This window comes from Herpailurus yagouaroundi, unplaced genomic scaffold (genome assembly GCF_014898765.1).
Source record: "Herpailurus yagouaroundi ecotype Mexico unplaced genomic scaffold, PumYag 141, whole genome shotgun sequence".
Taxonomy (NCBI): Eukaryota; Metazoa; Chordata; class Mammalia; order Carnivora; family Felidae; genus Herpailurus; species Herpailurus yagouaroundi.
Window position 1 is genome coordinate 42638104 of NW_024412396.1, and position 6000 is coordinate 42644103.

General features: G+C 53.2%; 1 protein-coding gene across 4 annotated transcripts in view; it reads right to left on the reverse strand.

Moving 5' to 3' along the window:
* The window catches only part of TMEM229B (transmembrane protein 229B), a 40043-nt gene extending 34419 nt beyond the window's left edge, over positions 1-5624 (reverse strand). Inside the window, exon 1 of one of the 4 annotated variants that reach the window (XM_040477459.1) lies at positions 5543-5624. The gene's annotated coding sequence lies outside the window, so the exon portion shown is untranslated. Of the gene's footprint in view, positions 1-4676; positions 4796-4886; positions 5040-5243; positions 5365-5542 lie in introns of those variants that run through there. The other 3 variants (XM_040477458.1, XM_040477454.1, XM_040477455.1) reach the window with 3 other exon arrangements.
* Between the last annotated feature and the right edge of the window lie 376 nt (positions 5625-6000).

A 6000-nucleotide genomic window follows, 5' to 3' on the forward strand; every position in this document is an offset into this window, starting at 1 on the left:
CCAGCTGTAAAATGAAGATAATTAATAGTAGCTATCTCAATGCTGTGAGAAAAAGAGAACTTATGTCAAGTGCTTAGCCCAAGGCCTGGCATACAGTAAGTAGGGTGGCTGACACTGTTATCGTTCTTGTGATCACTGAAGCCAGCTGAAGCTCCATTTGTGGAATTAAGGCTCAGAGGGCTGCAATTGGCTGTCCAAGGTCACACAAGTGAGCCAGGGAGGGATCCAAAATTCCCTGATTCTGGAAGCCTTTGCCAATCATCAGCTCCTGCACAAACGACATCATTGCCCAATGACCTAGAAATCTGAGTATCTGATCACATCCAAGTACCACAGCTGATGATTTAACAAGCACTCACCATGTGCTAGAAAACGGATCAGGCTTTATGAAAGCCTCAAGGCATCTACAGGTCAGCGTAAGAAAGCCATCTCCTTGTTTGTAACAGGTAAAAACACAATTACAACACAAAAATCTGAAGCTGCTCCTGGTGTTACCCAGTGCCGACAATATTTCTCGTCCATGTTTAAGAGGGTAGTTGAAAGTAAGACCAATGCCCTGGATACCTTACCCCTGGCTTTGGAAAGGCCTCTTTGGGAATGAGAGGAAGGGGGAACCTACAGACTAGAATGGGGTCTGGCCAACGCAAGCTATAAAAAAGGAAGATAGGGGTCGACAATAGGCTAAAAATAGGTCCCTGCCATTGCTCCAAAGAACAGCGATTATTGTCTCTAAGGTGGGCTTCTTGCTGCACCAGGGCCTGTCCCTCCATTGACCATGCAAGCACTGAAACCGTGGGGCCCAGGAAGCACATTTTATCTTGAAGCATGAATCACCCTTCAGAAGTCCAGAAAAGAATCCTCTCTTTGTGGTTCTTCAATCTCCTTCTTGGCTGGCATCCCTAGATCCTCAGGGCTGGTATCAAGGCCTTATGAAAATTCAGGGTGAGTGACCTTTCTGATGGAAACAGACCATTCCAGAAACTCATGTGATGGGTTGCCTCTTAAAAACTGAAAAGAAACAATGAATGAACAAACCAGCTAGAAAGCATTCATCATTCAAGTCCAACTGCGGAAGCAGTCAGAAATGGCTAATCCAGTGTGTTCTGAATGCGGGGCTCCCAAAGTAGAAAGGAATGGCAGCAAGTGCTCTCAGATTATGCCTCCTGATCTATTAGATCTCCCTACACTAGGTAAGGATTTGACAATGCGAGTCTTATTTTTTTAAACTGTTGTACTTCTAAAGGATGGAGCAGCAGGAAGGAGCATTCTGAGACCCAAGTCTTGTCCATGTAGACTGTTGGCCCTAATTTCAAGGATGCTGTCCCTTCTACAATACCAGTCACACTAGAGCCAAGAGCCCTGAAAGGATATCAAACCCTCTGTTGGGGAGCCAGCAGAGTAAAGGATAATGGGGAGCTGGATGTTCAGAAATTGGCAATAGCTTTGGTTACTCCTCAGATTGCCAGACAGGACTGTGACTGACCCCAAAGATAGAAGCACCAACATCAGAGGAGGGTAGAAAGCTACCTTTCAGAGCCATCCTTTGAAGGAGCAGGGGACCAATACCACTCTGTGACCTCAACCCCACGAAATTTATATATAGGAGGATTGATGTTAAAATGAACATTGAGGACAGCCTTAGGGTGGAGGAGAGTGGGAGCCCACACCTGCAGGAGGGGTGTGAGCACAGGGAAGGGAGCAGGCCCTCCTTTTCATCTGGGGATGAGACATTACTTATTCAGCTTCAGCTCTATCTATGGATGTGAGTTGCAGGGGTAAAAGCCACTTCCTTTTCCTTAAATCACAGCAGCATGGAGCATCCCACAGTGCAAAGTCTGAAGCACATGTACATCTAAAACAAACACATGGACACCCAAACTTCATCTTCATCTCATAATGAAAAAATATAAAGTTATTAGGGTCTCCTCTAGTACCTGAGCCTAAAACACCATTAGATCCCAGGAAAGGAAAACTCGCCCAACACAGACATTCACACACAGCCACTGTGCTCTCAGTGTGACTCAGTTTTCCTCAAGGGAAACCATAACCAAAAGTGTTGCCTCCTAGCCCTTTCCCAGAAATCCGCTCCCACTTTACTTTTAAAATACAACGTCTCTGGTTTCTGAGAGGTGGTGGTGGAGAAGGCCTGGCCAGAAAGGCTGTATTTCTTCCTGTTCGGAACAGCAGAATCCCTTCTGACATTCCCTCCTTAGCCAGGTGTTACCACAAAGGGAGCTGAGAGTTTGCCAAGTCAGAAATCACCACACCTTAAAAGGAATGTGCTTGCAATGAAAGAAAAAAACAGAAAGAAAGAAAAGAAAAAGAAAACCCAAACCGTAAATTGGGAGTGAGGGGAGGAGCTAGGAGGAAAGTAAAAGGATATAAATTTGAAAATAGCCAGGCTGTGCAAGGGTTAGATTTCCCTTCCCTCAAGGACAGCCAGATCTGATACGGTCTCTGATAAGACCAAACGGCTTCGCCTTACCGCCCGTACCGGGTCTCAACTTATAACATCAGAGTCCCCAACATCATTGGAGACCCTTCTCAGAGCTTGGAAGGGGACTTCCACTGACGTCCAGGCTAGACACTGTCTAACCAGGAAAAATCCTACTAGGAAGGAGCTCGAAGATACCTGGAAAGCAGAGACAGACAGAAAAACACTTGCGGCCTGTGTGCTTCTGATTAAAAACTACACTTTTAAAACCAACGCTGAGCTTTGTCCATCACAAAAGCTGTAATTTAGCCCTTTCCTGCAAAATGACACCTTTCCCTTTAGAAACAATATATAAGTCTGATACAAATGAAATAAACACAGTACAAGTTTCCCTAATTCATTTAACATCTTTCAAGGACCCAAGGCTCTTAAATCACTTTACAAATTGTAAAACTTCATGCCTCATCGCCTTAAGAGAGGGAGTCAGGGGAGTATCATTTTCCCATCTTACTGTCAGTACATCTGAGGAACACCATGGAATAGCCCTTCTCTCACCACTGGGGGTGGGGAGGTCAGGCCTCCATATCATTACTCTCAGCTCTGAATAAATAGCTTGGAATAAACCCAGTGGGGGGCTAAGCAATAATCAACCCTGCCCATTTAGAGGAGAAAGGTCCCTACAAGTGGGCCGGTGGTGGTCTCTGGTCTAGCACCTGCACCTGACTTCAGCCATAACTTCCAGGGCCACAGATCTATGGTTCAGAGGACTCCATTTTCTCCTGCTACCCCTTACTGGTCTTGGAACCTCCCTTACTCCAGTGCCTCTGAGTGGCCAAAGTCAACACTAAATCAGCTCGTCATCTGGCCTCCAAGGACCTGTTGTCTCCCAGTTACCCATCTCTCTCCCCAAATACCAAGCCTTGGGGTGGAAGGCCAAGCCTCATCCCAGCCCGCCCCTCCATGTCTCTAGAGTAACACGGCCCACCCTGACCCAAATACTTGTATCATTAGCCCATTTACAGGAGCATGCAAGAGTCACCCAACAGTCCAGCCCCCACCCCCACCCCCAGTGCCTTCTGTCTCCACAGGCAAGCAGATGTAGCACTGCCTTGCAACCAGGGGGAAAACTCGACTCTCAAAGGTCTGTCCTTTCTAAGACGAAGAAAGGCAAGGGGCAGTCCTGTCACACATGGAAGCCAGTGGTCATATGCAAACCAGCATGGGGCTGGAGACACCTCATTCCTTGAGACACAAGGTCAGGGACCAGGGATCTGGATCCTGGCCCATTTGTTCTACAGAGAGAAACACAGTATACCACCCTCAGGGGAAGCCATTCAGCCCTCACCTTCACCCCTCTTCCTGGTTATAGCAAAGAGGGAAACCCAGGCCTCCTGATGATCAAAGTCTGAAGACCATTGTTAACAGCTCATTTGTTAGTAGGTGCTCAAAACACATGAGAATTGGCAGCAGAGCCCCCAAGGTTACATTGGCACTGCTCTCTGGGGCCCTGTTCTCTCTCTCCAGGGAGGGTTTGAAGCGGTATCAGAACAACCTGCCACCCTAAACTCTGTACCTGAGGCAACCACACATATCTCCGAGGAAACCTCGGGAAAAGTCCCAGGAAGGGAGGAAAAGGGGTCAGCTTCTGACTGGGCACAGAAAGAGGGAAAAGAAGACACCTGGGAAAGAGGCCAATGTCTCCCTGCCCTTGCCATGAACAGGGCTGTAATGGTCCCCATCTCAATCCTGCATTTCCCACCAAGGACTGGAAATCAGAAAGGGCAAACAGAGAGCTGGCGGCCAGGGGGCTGGGCTGGGGGCCCCAGGGCACTGACTCGGAGAAGGGAGGACACCTAGGTATGCAGTCCACCATCACCCAGTTTTTCCATTCACCCTCGGGAGAAGGCGGCAGGGTTATCTAGGCACGGTTCCATCCCTTTCAGCAAAGTCCTTAGCCTCAGATTCAGGAGGGTCGGTGTTTCCCACTCCCATGCCCTGGCTTCCTAGCTTCCACTCAAACTGGCGCCCCCTCTGCACTCCCGAGGCGGCCTCGGAGGTGCTCTCCTCCCGGAGGAAGGGGGATATCAACCTTCCGGGGCCAGACATCCCCGGCTGCCTCCTTCCCCTCGCACCTCCCCGATACCCCTTTGTTTCAGGCGGGGAAAGTTGCCAACGTGCACCCCTTCCCCAACACGCCCCCTTGTGAGCCCATCCCCCGCAGGGAATCCAAGCCCGGGCGCACCTTCCGATCTGCGGCTCGCTCTCGAGCCGGGGCAGACGCTTCGAAACCGAAAGCAAAGAGGAAGCAGGATCCGGCAGCACCCCCAGCCCGGTCGCCCGGTCTTCCCATCACCGCACCATCCCCGGGCCCCCCGCACTCGGCGCTGGAGCCCCGCGCGGCCACCTCAACGGGCGGCAGAAAGGCCTCTCCGCGGGCTTCGGGGGCACCTACCGGTGCGGGGCCGAAGCTGCGGGCAAGGGCAGGGCAGGGCCGGCCGCCCGCCGGGTGCAGGTGCGGCCAGGAGCGCCGTCTCCCGGGCTCGCTCCCGCTCCTCCTCCCGCGCCGGGACTCGGGGCGCTCTCCTGCGCCGCCGCTCCCCGCCCCCACGCGCGGAGCTCGGGCTCCCCCCGCGTCGAGTTGCCGGCGGTGCCTCCCCCACGCCGCCGGCCCTCCCGCGCCGCGCCTACTCCCGCATTGTATGCCGGCGCCCGCGGTAGCGGCCCGGGGCCCGGGGGGCTGCAGCCGCCGCTGCCCGGGCCGAACGGAGCCCCCGGCGGCGGCGGCGGCGGCGGCGGCGGTGGCACTCACCCATAGTACGGATGCTGTGCAAACTGCACATGCTCGCGTCTGACAGGCGCGCTGCCTCCGGCCCCGCTTAACTCCTTGCTCGCCTGCTAGCCCGCTGGGTCCGCTGCCCCGCCGACCCCGCCGCCTCCCGCAGCCAGGAGTCGGCCGCACCCTGGGCGCCTGGAAGCGCGCCATCGGCCGAGGCCGTGGCGCAGGTGGCTGCAGTGCGGAGCTGCTCGGCCCTCCCGGCCCCTGCCACCCCGCCTGCATCCGAGGTGTCCACAGGAGCCCGGCGGAGAGGACTAACTCGGGACCCTCACCTCCTAGCCTGTAGGAGTTGTGGGGACGGCGCGTGCGACACCCCCTGTGGGGATCCTGCAGGTCTTGGCCACCTGAGCGCCACGGACCACGTGGTGTTGCAGACCTACTCTGTGTTGGCATTGTGCTGCGCGCTATCCATTCGTTGAATCAGCCCTGCAAGGTCATTTTTATCATCCCCATTCTCAAGATGAAGAAACTGAGGCCTGTGGAAATTAAGGAATTTGCCTAAGGCAGAGCCGAAAGCTCCAAGACCCACAATTTGATCTATACTGAAAAGATTAAACACAGGATGTTCTTTCTGAGGTCACTCTAGATTCTTCTCTTGGACGGTGGAAAATAATGGATGTCATCTGGAAAGCCTGGAGATTCTGGATATGGATCTTGGGAAGTGGGTGAGAGGGCCCTGATGTGAGACAGGCCCTTCAGACAGGTCCCAGGTCCCGCAGAAAGACTGAGC